This window comes from Schistocerca piceifrons, chromosome X (assembly GCF_021461385.2).
Source record: "Schistocerca piceifrons isolate TAMUIC-IGC-003096 chromosome X, iqSchPice1.1, whole genome shotgun sequence".
NCBI lineage: Eukaryota > Metazoa > Arthropoda > Insecta > Orthoptera > Acrididae > Schistocerca > Schistocerca piceifrons.
The window spans coordinates 633,357,264-633,371,865 of NC_060149.1; the positions used below are offsets into that span (position 1 = coordinate 633,357,264).

The 14,602-nt window shown below is 43.0% G+C and overlaps 1 protein-coding gene across 2 annotated transcripts in view; it reads left to right on the forward strand.

The window, feature by feature from the left end:
* LOC124722078 (H/ACA ribonucleoprotein complex subunit 1) overlaps nt 1-14,602 on the forward strand; it is a 71,716-nt gene that overhangs the window by 877 nt on the left and 56,237 nt on the right. The gene's annotated exons all lie outside the window — the stretch shown is intronic.

The window sequence follows — 14,602 nt, forward strand, 5'->3', positions numbered from 1 at the left end:
GGTCCAGTGAAATTTTTACCACCTAATAACATCTACTTGGCAACCACATGACAATGAAACGTGTTAAAAAAGATACATATTGTAGGTGCCCACCATGCCAAATATAATTCACTCAGGAAGGAGATAATATTTTTTTTTGTAAGCTGTGGGATAAACAAACACACAACACATCATGTCCACATCTTTCACTCACACTGAGTGACATGCACAAGAAATTACAAAAAAATGAAAAATCGCTCGAAAAATGTGGACTCTCAAAGTGTGGTGGCACAAAAGGGACAAGTGATATCTATATCCATACTCCGCAAGCCACCTGACGGTATGTGGCGGAGGGTACTTTGTGTACCTCTATCGGTTCTTTCTATCCCAGTCTCGTATTGTTCGTGGAAAGAAAGATTGTCGGTATGCCTCTGTGTGGGCTCTATTCTCTCTGATTTTATCCTCATGGTCTCTTGGCGAGATATGCGTAGGAAGGAGCAATATACTGCTTGACTCCTCGGTGAACTTCGACAAAAGCCCGTACCGAGCTACTGAGTGTCTCTCCTGCAAAGTCTTCCACTGGAGTTTATCTATCATATCCAAGTCAAAATGTAATACACTGCATAAGTATACCACAATGTAACTCTCAAAATTTCAAAGTTTTATTCCAAAGTATTTGTGTACAACAAAAGTTGACATGGATGTATTTGATGATGTAACAATTGTTGCAGAAGACAATTTTGAAAAAAAGTATCATAAAAACTTGTGCTTCTTACCTCCCTCCCCCCCCCCTCAATGGTTTAATTATTAAGTATCAACATATAGGTAGATTAACACAACATAACCTGTCATTAATGTACCTTAACTGCCAAAAATCAATCACTTGTCCTTAGATCAGAAGTTTTCCCAAGTTGTAGCTACTGTACTCTGCAACATATGTCTGTCAAATACGGTCAGGGAAACGATCTTGCTTGTAGCATGAAGTTCACTAATACGTGACCTCTTGCTCCGCAGCAGACTGCGACACATCCCAAGTTCCATTTTGTCATCATAAATAGCAGCAACCTGGATGTATGTTGCCACTTTTGCTTTTTGAATCCAGACACAGATACACTGTGAAGGCACATGGTGGGCATGAACCTATAATTATAGCCACACAATCTGCTCACCTGCACATTGTCAGAGTCCACCATAGAAGAGTGATGATGGCTCACCGTGCCTGGAATAATTCTAATGCCATGTGGGGTAGCAGAGCAGTGAGCGGTCTGTGAGGCACCTTGTCACTGTTAACTGTTTACGAGCCGCCCCCCCCCCCCCTCCCTCCATTGCAGGTTTGAGTCCTCCATCTGGCATGGGTGTGTGTTGTCTTTAGTGTAAGTTTGCTTAAATAGTGTGTACTCCTATGCAGTTTTCACCTCATTTATAGAAACATAATTGATTGTATGCCAGAGTATATTGTACCCAGGTCAATAATGAAAGAGGTGTTAGATTGTAGCCTTCTGTAGGCTGCTGCAGACTAGCTTGTGATGCCATGCACTTATGGTAGCTCCAATACCATCACATACATTTTTACCATGACTTGTTGCAAAAAATTCCACTCTCTGTGAATCTGAAAATCATGGTAATGCATGCATAAATTTTTGGAGTTAACGGAAACGTCCGATTCCATCCGTCTTCTTTGACCAATGACATCACTAATATGGCAGAAACAACCATTCACAACTACTCCCATATCGCGACTATGACATCATTACGTAGGCATGGCATCAAACACAAAAATAAATTGACAAACCATCACACACATATTCCTCCAAAAATATAATTAAACTAACGGGACAAGTGGGGGGAAATTGGGGATTTTTGGGTGGGGACAAAATAAAAATAAATACACACCACTAAATCAAACGACAAAAACGATGAAATAAAACGACCACAACCTTCCCAAAATCAGCTAAAGACAATATCCAGCCGAATCGAACACTTACCTTGACCTATATAGGTCAACAGAAACTACAGATACCAAATCATAAAACCCAAAACTACCACCACGTCCAGAATCATCACTACCTCAAAAACCACAAAAAATCAACAAAATTGGAATCGAACACTTCCCATGACCTATATAGGTCAACAGCAACTACCGATACCACACTATAAAACTCAAACTTTTCACTACACTTAAAAAAAAAAAAAAAAAAAAAAACGTAGAATATCAAAATTGGAATCGAACTCTTCCCTTGACTTTTTATCCGTACATCTCCACATATAGCCCTCCCTGGTCCGAGACGCCGGAACTTTAGTAAGCCTCATTTCTCCATGACACACTGAACACTTCGTGACTTCATCCAAAAATCCAAATAGTTAATGAAATTCTATTAGAGACAATGAAAGACAAAAAAAGCAATTTACCAAAATTCTCACACAATGAAAAGAAAAAACCACAATAACGTCTATATAACAAAACCAAAATCGTTAACTCACTGAAAAATATTCTGCTGAAAGAACAATCACTACCGATACCACACACGTACAATGCTACTACGCAAATGAACCCTATATGCCACATAACACACTACCCATAAGCACACCACCAGAGAGAACCACCGACCGCAACAATACGCCACCTATAAACACACCACACACACAAACTAAACCAAAAACATCACCTAACACACAACACATAAACACACCGCCAGAGAGCACCACCAATCACATCAAAACTACACCTACAAACACGCCACACTCACAAACTAAATCCCGCACTGTCGTGACGTCACACACCACAACAGCCTTACGTCACGGGTCAAAGCTGACGGGTGGAATCGGACGCTTCCGTTGACCCCATTTTTGAGATTTTTTTTCAATTCTTCTACTGGCTAGCTGCTCCATGCAGAATGTATGTGATGCAGCTTGTTTTCAACCTATGCTGTGCCAATGCGTGTGTGAACATGAACTGCAGTTGCACTGTGAATTAAGCAGTCTCTAAAAACACAAAAGTTCATGACAAACACACCACCTGATTCGTCTCTATAGTAAGTCACAAATGGTTGAAGAGTTGCTTGCAATTGCTCTAGTGATATCCTTGAGTAGCATCTTGCGTTATAAATCTGTAATTTTCAGAAAAATCAAGTTGTACTAAAATTTCATCTCGTTTCAAATTATTCTTTTGAAACTGGAGATAGGAAGATGGCAGTGTTGCCATGAAGCTGTGTGTGGGCAGTTTGTCTGTTGTTGTCCCACTCCCTTCCCTCCCACTCCACGCAACACAGTTCATCAAAATCTTCCAGTGAACTGTGCCTTTTTTTTTTTTTTTTTTTTTCAAGAGCTGTGCAAATCTATGTCTGTCCATTGTTTATAAGTAATAAGTTCGTCGACGTCCATAAGGAGCTCATCATTCAGTTCATTATTCATGTGTTCTGCAAGTTTTGCCTAGCAGCTCCATTGCATCTTTGTAATCCACTCCAGAATCCTTTATAGCAGAAAATATCAGCATTTTGACGGATCTCACATACACATACATTGTGTGTGCTCCTTGCACATATGGCCACAACCCATTTTGGCCAAAGACTGAAAAGAGACAATAAACTCACTTTCGCATTAGAATACTTTTCATGGAATTCTACATATTATTCAGAAATGTTACATAGCAAGAGTCTTTCTTGCATCTGCACACACGTTTCCCATTTTTACTATGACACATTCTTTCTTGCTAGGCATTTTTCTGCTGCAGTCATCATTTTCATAAAACACTGACACCAGCATCTTTATTTCTGAACTCCATTATTTACCTTGAGCCTGTCAAAGTTCTGGAAGCACTCCTTGGGTTGCTTTAATTTCCCTGTCTTGCTTTAACATATATGTCCATTCACTATCCCATCCATGACAAAGTTTTAAAGAAGATTAACAGCATACTTAAGAAACTTCTGATACTCTAATTTGAAGGGAAGGTAAAAAACTGTGATCATCAATAAATCTTTAATTTATTTCTGTTTATGGTTTTTGTTATATTAATTTCTGACTGTTGGAAAATGTATTGCAACTCTCCCTCCTGTGACAATGGAATCCCTTTTAGTGTCCATTGTTTTTAAATGTTATTTTGATATAGAATTAAATTTTTCGTTAATGATTTTCCTTAGTTTGAAGTGACAGTTTCCAGTCACACTGATATCCATACAATGAGCAGTTCTATTTAATGTGTCGGCTCTTTAGTTTCATAATGTCACCGCTTGCATGTGACGTTTGCGGGTCTAAAAACTGTCACAACATGTTTATCATCCCAAACAACTTAATCTGCTATGTAACTCCAACATGATCCTCACAAATTTAGCATCCGCATCTGGATGATGATCTCAAAACCTGTCATTGCACTGCCCAAAATATATGATAGGAAGCGTTTATAATTGGTCTTTGACTATTAAAATGTGGTGAATTCGTCAGACATAGCTCTGTGTTAATTACTAACTATTTTTTTCTTCTCATGTTTTGTCGACACACACTCACCTCTACCGTATGGCCATCTAATTTGTTGCATTGGACAAATGTTACTTTTAATTGGATCAAAAAGAGAATTCACTCATGAAAACTATAAGGTTACAGGGAAGTAGAATGACTGGCAAGTAGGCCTACTTGCTCTCAGTGGGCATAATTGTGAGAACTGCCTTGTTACAATTGTGAATGTAACTGTAATTAAACTTAAACATGCCATAATTACAGATTTTGCAGATAAATTTACAAAATTTTTATTGTGATTTCATTTGCAGCGATTGCTGAATACCACAAAATAAGTACAGTTGAATCAAATGTTTTAGTCTGCTACACATTGTGTATCAGTGCCCCAAAACAAATGTACAAATTTGTGAGACTTTGACAAATGTTGCAGTACTGGGTAAACTCTTGAGAAATTCTGGATACGCTATCAAAATTGAGATTTTGAATTTCTGTGCAGTACGCAATAGTGTACTGTAATCTGTGTTCCATGTGCATCTCATTTCATTATTCTTACTAAGACTACATGCATTAGCTGCACTAATCAGTAAGATCTGAGGCAGCCTGTGGAAAAATCCTCATTGACCAATCCTGCTGAAAACAAAGTGGAATTTGGATTTTGTAGCTAGGTATCTTCTCAGAACTGAGAGTGTAGTAAAATTATTGCAGATAATCCAAACAGTGTCGTTGAAAAGAATTTTTAATATTGAGCAGACTACATCCTGAACTGTGATTCTGGAAAACGCCTTGGAAAGGGTAAGGTTGATCACACTGCATTAATTCTCTTGGTAATTAATTTCCATCTGATTTAAAATGAATGTTTGCTTTCCTCATGTTGGTAAAACATTAATGTAGCCTACTTAACTGTTCTGCTACCAAGATTATTTTAAACTTTCAGGTTACCAAGATGGCTGACCTAATTGCTCCTGGTAAATATTGTAAAAAATTGTCAGTCATGGTCATACAAAAAATTCATTATGACAATTATAACATACATAATTTAAAATCCATGGCATGTAGTAATTTTGCTGTCAGATTTCAAAATTAAAATTTTAAATAACAAATAAATTTAGCCTCGTTAGATAGCTTCTCCTAACGTTGTAAACATTTTGCCACAACTATGACTGTTCTGTAGTTTTTGGCACACTGATTGTTTGCACTTTATGCACGAGTCTTGCAACTTCTGTATGTAGTTCCGTTTTATTTCTTGCTCATTATTCCTTTGCTAATTCTGTGAAAAGTTCCTGAAGGAAATGCTTCTGTGTTGTTGAATCTTTCTGCCTGGCTGGATATTTTTGTGGCCACAGTGTATATATATATATATATATATATATATATATATATATATATATATATATATATATATATATATATATATATATATATATAGAGAGAGAGAGAGAGAGAGAGAGAGAGAGAGAGAGAGAGCAGTGATGTCCATCAACTCCGTCATCATTCAGTACGGTCAACAATTTGTTGTATGTATGCAGTTTTATTGTTTTGCCATCATATCACTCGTGCCAACTGTCCATGTAATCTTATTATAATGGGCAATTATGTTTTTCTGCTTCAACAGTGTCATTGTGGTGCTGTGTTGAAAGCAGAATAACACACTTCTTTTTCTTTGGAACATATGAGATGTCATCTTTTGTGAATTCAAGTAATGAAGATTTTTCCTTTTTTGTTGCATTTGGCAAAACCCTTGAGATATTTCTCTTTTACTGGGTCTTAGAGTACCAACTAATGTAAAGTTCCACTCCCATAATTTTTCGCACAGCAGTGTGGAAACAAACAAATTATCTGTTTTGATCCACTACTAGGCTGAAAATATGGTTCAACCATATCCGGCACTACATGTTGCCCAGACATACTTCTCTCTGGTTGTCCTTCATGTCAGTATGTATTTGAAGATTGCAAGAGTATCCATTTGTAGCAAATGTACATACCCATATTTTTATTCTGCACTTCCCTGGTTTTGATTTCATGCATACATGTGTACTCAAACTGAGCAGTTTCCACAGAAAGTTATCAGTCTTTCATTAACAGTTTGGCATTAGGGCTGTGATTTTTTTAATGCATATATTCACAAAGATGTAACTTCTTGAAGATTTTCATTTGCTTCAGCATTTCTGATGTGAGTTCTTGTGTTGTGCAAGAGACCAATATCTCTATAGAGCCTATAAAGGGCATTTTACTTATCTTACCAGTACATTCTATTGACAAATGTGATTGTTTCATGTATGTGTTTCCAAAGTGTATTGAAGTTGAGGAACATGAAACATTTGTAGATGTAAATATTTCAATTTTTCTCATTATTAATTTTGATGCTGATTATTCAACATAATTGAAATAAAAATTCTAGGGTGATTTCTTGTTCCAATTAATTGCACTTCACGTAATGTTCCACTCATTATCTCAAAAATTACTGAAACAAAATTCATGAGGTTTTGTGGAATCGTTTCTTGTTGCCTGCGCTATGCATATATAACTAAATATAGGTTTGATCAATTTCACCCCAAAACAAGTATGAGGCTCATTGTTTATGTATCCATGGATCAACTTACAATGATATGGGATTTGTCACCAGAATACAATGAAAATAAATAACTCAAAAATACACATACACACAGAATATGTAAGTGTGCTGTTATGACGTTTGGGCAGGTGGTTAGTCGTGGCCTTTACAAATCAGTTGATCTCTCACGTTTCACCCCAAAACAAATATGAGATCACTCATGTTTTATTTCTTTTCTGGTCCTCTGATAAGAAGTAAGAGCATAGCAACCCATTTTCTTATGCCTTTACTTTTCATCTATGCTCTCCATATGCTAATTTTTGATTGCCTATGACTGAGCATCATTATTGAACGGAAGAAAAAATCTTCAAGGAAAAGGAAAAAAATCACTTTCCCTATTCCATGCTACCAATCTACAGCTATTATAGCCTCTTCATTTGACTTGTAATGTTTTCGAGACAGAAGTTTTCTTTGATGTGTGAATAACTTCGAGTCAGGATGTCAAATATAGTGGATGTATGAATAGTTAAGGTTATTAAAATGTATGTTTCTGAAAGCCTATTACTTTTTTACGAGTGGTTAAGGATGTGCTCACAGTACAGAGTGTTTCAAAAAGGACTTTACAACTTTGAAAATTCATATAAATTAATTTATAGTACCTACAGAGGTGATTGTAGTGTCAATTTGTAGAGAAATACATCAAGTTTTGACTCATGTAGTTTGCTAGTGCCGCATTGCACGGTAAGGAGCACTAGCAGCAGTTGCATTAAAGATGGTTGCCTTCACTGGACCCGAGCATGCTAGCTGTGTGTTTTGGTATGAAGAATCGAAGTCGGCGACAACAGTTCAGCATAATTTCGATACCTCCTGGTAGACCTACAATTTATGAGTGGCATAAATGTTTCGTAGAAACAGGGTGCTTGATAAGACATGGGAAATTGTCAGCTCGTCCAAGCACATTTGATGATGTCATTGAGCAAGTGAGACAGTTTTGCCAACAGTTCTACGAAATCAACCTGGCGTGCATCTCGCGAACTGCAAATCCCACATATGACTGTTTGGTGTGTGTTGAGAAACCGTTTGCATTGGAAAGCGTACAGATTGACGATGGTACAAGCAATAAAGAACACTGGTAAAATTGCTCACTAGAACATTTTTGTGGATATGTTAAATCAATTACATGAGGATGAACATTTCTTGAACAAAATCATCTTTTCTGACGAGTCGACTTTTCAGTTAAGTGGCAAGGTTAACACACAACTTTAGGATTTGAAGCAGTGAAAATCCACATTGAACATTGCAACATGTTCGTTATAGCCCTAAACTGAACAATTTTTGTGCATCGAGCTAAAACAAAGCTCCCCGTTTTTCCATGAGAGAACCATCAATGGAATAGTGTACCTGAATATGTTACAACAATTATTGATATCGCAGATCGAAGAGGATGACAAAGAATGAAATGTTTACTTCATGCAAGATGGTGCACCACCCCGCTACCTGACTGACATCTGAAATTTTCTCAGTGACTTCTTTCCAGATCAATGGATGATGCACCAATTGCACGCCCCCCACATTCCCCAGGCCTGACACCATTTGATTTTTTTAATCGGGATTCATCAAGGATATTGTGTTTGTACCTTTTGTGACTCCCCGTGTGGGTTAGAATAGGGAGGTGACTAAAAGGAGTCTCCCACTTTTCGGCCCTGTAAGTTCAGGTCCCATTTTATGGTTTGACCTTCCACTTTCAAAATTCACAGAAGTGCGGTCCATTTGGGGAAGGATGCCTTACATGGTGCACCAGTTATCCACAGTGCCATTAGATTTGATTGCCTGCATCTTTTCTTGTCATAGCTTTGCATCTCCACCTGCGGTTCAAATATTTTTGTGAGGACAGCTTCTGGGGTATGTCATCTTCTTCTGCTGTCTACTGTCCTCTTTCGCCCCCTTGAAAATATCGGATTTCTCTGCGCCTGATATCCAGCATGGTAGCTAGTCAGTTGTGGTGGGGCCGCCATGTACCCATTTGGTAGTAACCCCCTGGCAACACAGGGATTGCACTGCTGATGCCTGCGCTGTTAACTCGTCGTGTATGCCAAGGAGTAGATGCCCATCTATTTGGGACATCAGGACTCCCAGCAATGGCCATCCTGCCAGGTGGCCTTTGTTGTGGCTGGGTGGTGCCCGTGGAGAGAGCCCCTGTTCACAGTGGGTGGCATCAGGGCCGGATGACCCGCAATGAAGCGGATCAAGCCGTCTCTTGCTGGTGACTGAATGGGGCGAGCAGTCTCTAAGAAGAGGAAGATCAAATACAATGCTGACAGGTATGACCCTAAATCATTTCCCTCACTTGCTACACCGTGGGTAGAACATAAGGCTACAGAAAGAAGAGAGCCATATTCACCTCAGTGTTACGTCTGTAGCAGAACAGATAGGGACCCCTTTCTAGGTATGAAGCCTCAGTTTTTTTTAATATCTCAAGGATAAGTCTGGGGAAGTGAAAGTGCTGTCCAAAATAAGAAATGGCTCAGTCTTGATTCAGACAGCATCCCCAACCCAGTCCTGGGCGTTACTCGCCTGTGACCAGCTGGGTAATATTCATCCTGTTTTCGTCACTCCCTGTAAACGCCTCAACACAGTCCAGGAGATTATATTCCATCGCGACCTCCTCTTGCAGTCTGATGATGAGCTCCTCGCCAATTTAGAATGGCGGGGTGTTCATTTCATCCGGCGCATCTACAGGGGATCCAAAGACAATAGGGTTGCTACTGGTGCCTTCATCTTGGCCTTTGAGGGTGATTCATTGCTTGAAAAAGGTCAAGGTGATGGTTTACCACTGCGATGTCAAACCATACATCCCTCCCCCTATGTGGAGCTTTAAGTGCTGGAAATTTGGACACGTCTTCCCGCTACAATTTCAGCGCCACACATCAAGGCTGCGGACACCCACTACATCCAAATACTCCATGTGTGTCTCCTCCCACATGTCATATGTGGAGAGCACCACTCGCCCTGCTCGCAAGACTGCACAGTACTCCAAAAGGAACAGATAATTATGGAGTACAAGACCCTGGACTGGCTGACTTACCAAAGGCTAAATGCAAATTTGAATGATTGCATCCTATTTGGTTGATATCCACATATGCTGCAGCTAAGTTGGCGTTACCCTCTCAAGCGAAAGTAGTTACGCAATCTCTGCCATATACAGCAGGTCCTCTGGGCCACCAGAATACATCCACCCCCATGTTAGTAGGGGACTCATCTTCTTCTGTTGCTCCCAAAGTACCTGCTTCAAGAGCAGTACCCTCCTAAACATCGGGGACGTCTGTCCTCTACCATCAACCGGAAAAACAACAGCCTCCTCTGGCTCCTCTCATGCGGCAGGGGCCCCTCGGTGGTCTCACTTCCGAGGTATCCACTAATGCCACAGCAGACACTCGCCAGTGGCTAAAGAAGCCACAAGCTGTTGGACGAAGAGCTTCAGTCTTCCTCTGTGCCTGAAGCTACTTCAGAGAAATCCTCCCAGCGGGTCCCTAAAGAGAGGCGAGAGGGCAATCAAACTGAGAAGTAATCTGCTAAGAAACAGGACCCTCTGGTGGCCCCAGCACCATCACTTTGTACCGGTTCTGCGTCTGATGATGAGGTGCAGATTTTTGCGTCCCCTGAGGTCCTATTCCAGAAAGCGTGTTTAACTGTGGTAGTTTTTTGTCCCACTTGGCTGAGTTACGGCAACTCCTAAGTGTTACTCATGCTTTTTGCATTCTTCTTCAGGAAATGTAGATTCCCACAATGCGGACACTCGCTCACTGTGGTTATTGGGGTACTACAAAAACCATACTGCCTGTGACAGACCATCAGGCAGAGTTGGTATTTTTGTCCTTACCTCTGTCTGTAGTGAACTTGTGCCCCTTCAAACACCTTTAGAAGCTGTGGCTGTCAGGGTGAGGACAACACAGGAAATTACCATCTGTAACATTTACCTCCCTCCAGATAATGCAGTGGCGCCCCATATATTGGCTGCACTAATTTCCCAACTGCCCCCATCTTTTCTACTTCTGTATGATCTTAATGCCAATAATCCTTTGTGGGGTGGAACCAAGGTTACTGGCCGTGGTAAAGATGTCGAGGACCTATTAACTGCCCCCTGCAGGTTCAGGGGTAACAATAGGCCCACAGTATTCCTGCCTGTCGTAAGAGGCGACTAAGTCTCAAATGTTTCGGTGCTTATGTTATGGTCCCCTCTTAGGGTTGACCACCATGTTTCAAAATTATTCCAAAGAGTGAGCCAATTGGGGAAGGGTGCCTTACTTGGTGCGTTGTGTCCATCGTGCATTGAGACCTTTAGCCAGCTTATTCATCATTGCATTGCAGTCCTGTTCGCTCTCCATCTCTTGGGCGAGGATACATTCCTGGGTGCGATTTCCACCATGTACTCTGCAGTATCGCTTTCTGCACTGACAACCACCATGGGCCACTTGTCACCTAATATCCAGCACGGTAGCCAGTCCGTTGTGGTGGGGCCGCCATGTACCCTGTTGGTTGCAGCCCCCTGACAACACGGTGGTCACCGATGCCTGCACTGTTAACTCCCCACATATGCCATGGAGTAGACGCCTATCTCCCTGGGGCATCGGGACTCCCAGCAATGGCCATCCTGCCAGGTGGCGTTTGCTGTGGCTGGGTGGCACCCGTGGGGAGGGCCCTAGGTTGGAGTAGGTGGCATCAGGGTGGATGACACGCAATGAAGCATGACACATCTTCTCTTGCCGGTGCCCAACCACCAGCTGTCTCTAAGCGTTCAAGGGCTCACTTTAATGCAAACATGTATGACCCCAAATCGTTCCCCTCCCTGGCCACACCATGGGAGGAACGAAAGGCTATGAATGACAGAGAGACATATTCACCGTGATATCTAGTCTGTACGAGAGCTGATGGGGAATCCATTCTGTCCATGAAGCCTCAGTTCTTTGTAGAGCACCTAGAGGACAAGTTCAGAGAGGTGGAGGGCTTGTCAAAAATGCAGTCCAGATCAGTCTTGATAAAAACAGCATCCTCTGCCCAGTCACAGGCATTACTCGCTTGTAAGAAGCTGGGGGATGTTTCTGTTACTATCACACACCATAAAACCTTAAATATGGTCCAGGGATCTTCCACAGGGACCTTCTTTCACAGTCCGATGATGAGCTGCGCGCCAACTTAGGGCGATGAAGTGTCCCTTTAGTCCGGCACGTCCACCAGGGTCCGAGGGGTAAGCAGGTTGCCACCAGTGCCTTCATCTTGGCCTTCGAGGGTGACACATTACCCAAGAAGGTGAAGGTGATGGTCTACCGCTGTGACGTCAAGCCATATATTCCTCCCCCGATGCGGTGCTTCAAGTGCTGGAAGTTCGACCATGTGTCTTCCTGCTGTGCTACCAGCCTCATATGTCGCGATTGTGATCATCCATCCCATCCCGATACTCCATGTGCCCTGCCTCCCATCTGTGTCAACTGCGGAGACCACCATCCCCCTTGCTCGCCGGACTGTAAGATTATACAGAAGGAACAGAAAATAATGGAATACAAGACCCTGGACCGAGTGACCTACACTAAGGCTAAACGGAAATTTGAACCGCTTCATCCCGTACACATAACGTCATCTTATGCCACCACTGTCACTCCTGTTACAGTACCATCCGTTGCACCACATACAGTCAGCTCTCAGAGCCAAAGGACCACATCTGCCCCCTTTATGGTGGGGGGGCACTTCCCTCCCTACCTCGGGAGCAACACCCCTCCCCACTTCTAAGCCAGAGCAGCGTAAGTCTTCTTTGGCTTCTCTCGCTAGGAAGGGTAGCTTTGGGTCACTCCCTTCCCAGGTTCCTACCAGTGGCAAACCAGACACCCCCCAGGGGCTGAAGAAGCCCCAGGTAGCTGGCCGTAGACTAAGGAAATTGCGGTGGCACCCACTCCACCGCTACCTACAAGCTCTGCATCTTAGGATGCGGTGGAGATTCTGGCATCCGCTGAGGACTTAGATCTCGTCGGTCCCTCAGACATGATGGATGTCGCTCCCGTTGGTACTCAGTCGGTGGCAGCAGGTGACCCAGCGGTGTAATCTGCCTCCTCGGTCCCTTCACACCTTTCTCGGCCATAGACAATGTCATCCTCCAGTGGAACTGCAGTGGTTTTTTCCACCATCTTGCTGAGCTCTGACAACTTCTCAGCCTTCACCCTTTCCAATGCATTGCTCTTCAGGAAACTTGGTTTCCGGCAATGCGAATCCCTGCCCTCCGTGGCTATAGGGGTTCTTATAAGAACCGGACAGCTAATGAGAGGGTATCTGTTGGCGTCTGCATCTACGTGCTTCATACTGTTTACAGTGAATCTATCCCTCTACAAACACCTTTAGAGGCTGTTGCTGTTCGGGTGTGGATGCCCCAGGCTGTTACTGTCTGCAGTCTCTATCTTCCACAGGACGGTGATGTCCCGCAGCATGTCCTGGCTGCGCTGATAGCCCAATTGCCGTCACCTTTCCTGTTACTGGGTGACTTCAATGCTCATAACCCTCTGTGGGGTGGATCAGTGGCAACAGGCCGAGACAGCATTGTTGAGCAAGTATTGGCACAGCTCGACCTTTCTCTTTTAAATACTGGTGCCTTCACACATTTCAGTGTGGCGCATGGCACGTACTCAGCCATCGACCCTTCACTCTGCAGCCCTAGCCTATTACCACCTGTCCAATGGAGTGTACATGATGACTTGTGTGGTAGTGACCACTTTCTGTCACTGCCAGAGCGTCACTCTTCTGGGCGCTTCTGCAGATGGGCTATGAATAAAGCTGACTGGGACTTGTTCACCTCCAGTGCCACTATTGAGCCTATTTCCAGTGACGCCATTGATGCGGTGGTTCACTCGGTCGCCACCGGCATTGTTACTGCCGCAGAATCTGCCATTCCCTGTTCTTCTGGGTCCCCTCGATGGAGGACTGTGCCTTGGCAGTTGCCCAAGCTCGCAGAGGCGATTAAAGATCACAGGCGGGCACTCCAGTGTCACAAGTGGCATCTTTCATTGCCCCACCTCATTGCCTTTAAACGGCTCCGAGCGCGAGCCCGCCACCTCATTCCCCAATGCAAGTAGGAGTGCTGGGAAAGGTATGTCTCCACCATTGGCCTCCGTACCTCTCCATCACAGGTTTGGGCCTAGATTAGGCGACTGTATGGCTATCGGACCCCTGTCAGTGTACCTGCGCTTTCACTGAATGGAGCAGTCTGTTCTGACTCTGACACAATTGCAAACTGCTTAGTGGAGCATTTTGCTCAGAGTTCTGCTTCAGCGAATTACCCACTGGCCTTCCGCTCCCTGAAAGAGCAGTTGGAATGTCGGAGCCTTTCATTTCGCACGCACAACCCTGAATCGTAGAATGCTCCATTCAGTGAGTGGGAATTCCATAGTGCCCTAGCCACTTGCTCTGATATGGCTTCCGGGCCAAATTGCATCCACTGTCAGGTGCTCAAATACCTCTCGGTGGACTGCCAGCAACGGCTCCTAGACCTTTTCAACCGCATCTGGGTTGAGGGTGAGTTCCCGTCGCAATGGCGGGAAAGTATCGTAATCCCCATGTTGAAACCTGGCAAGAACCCACTGG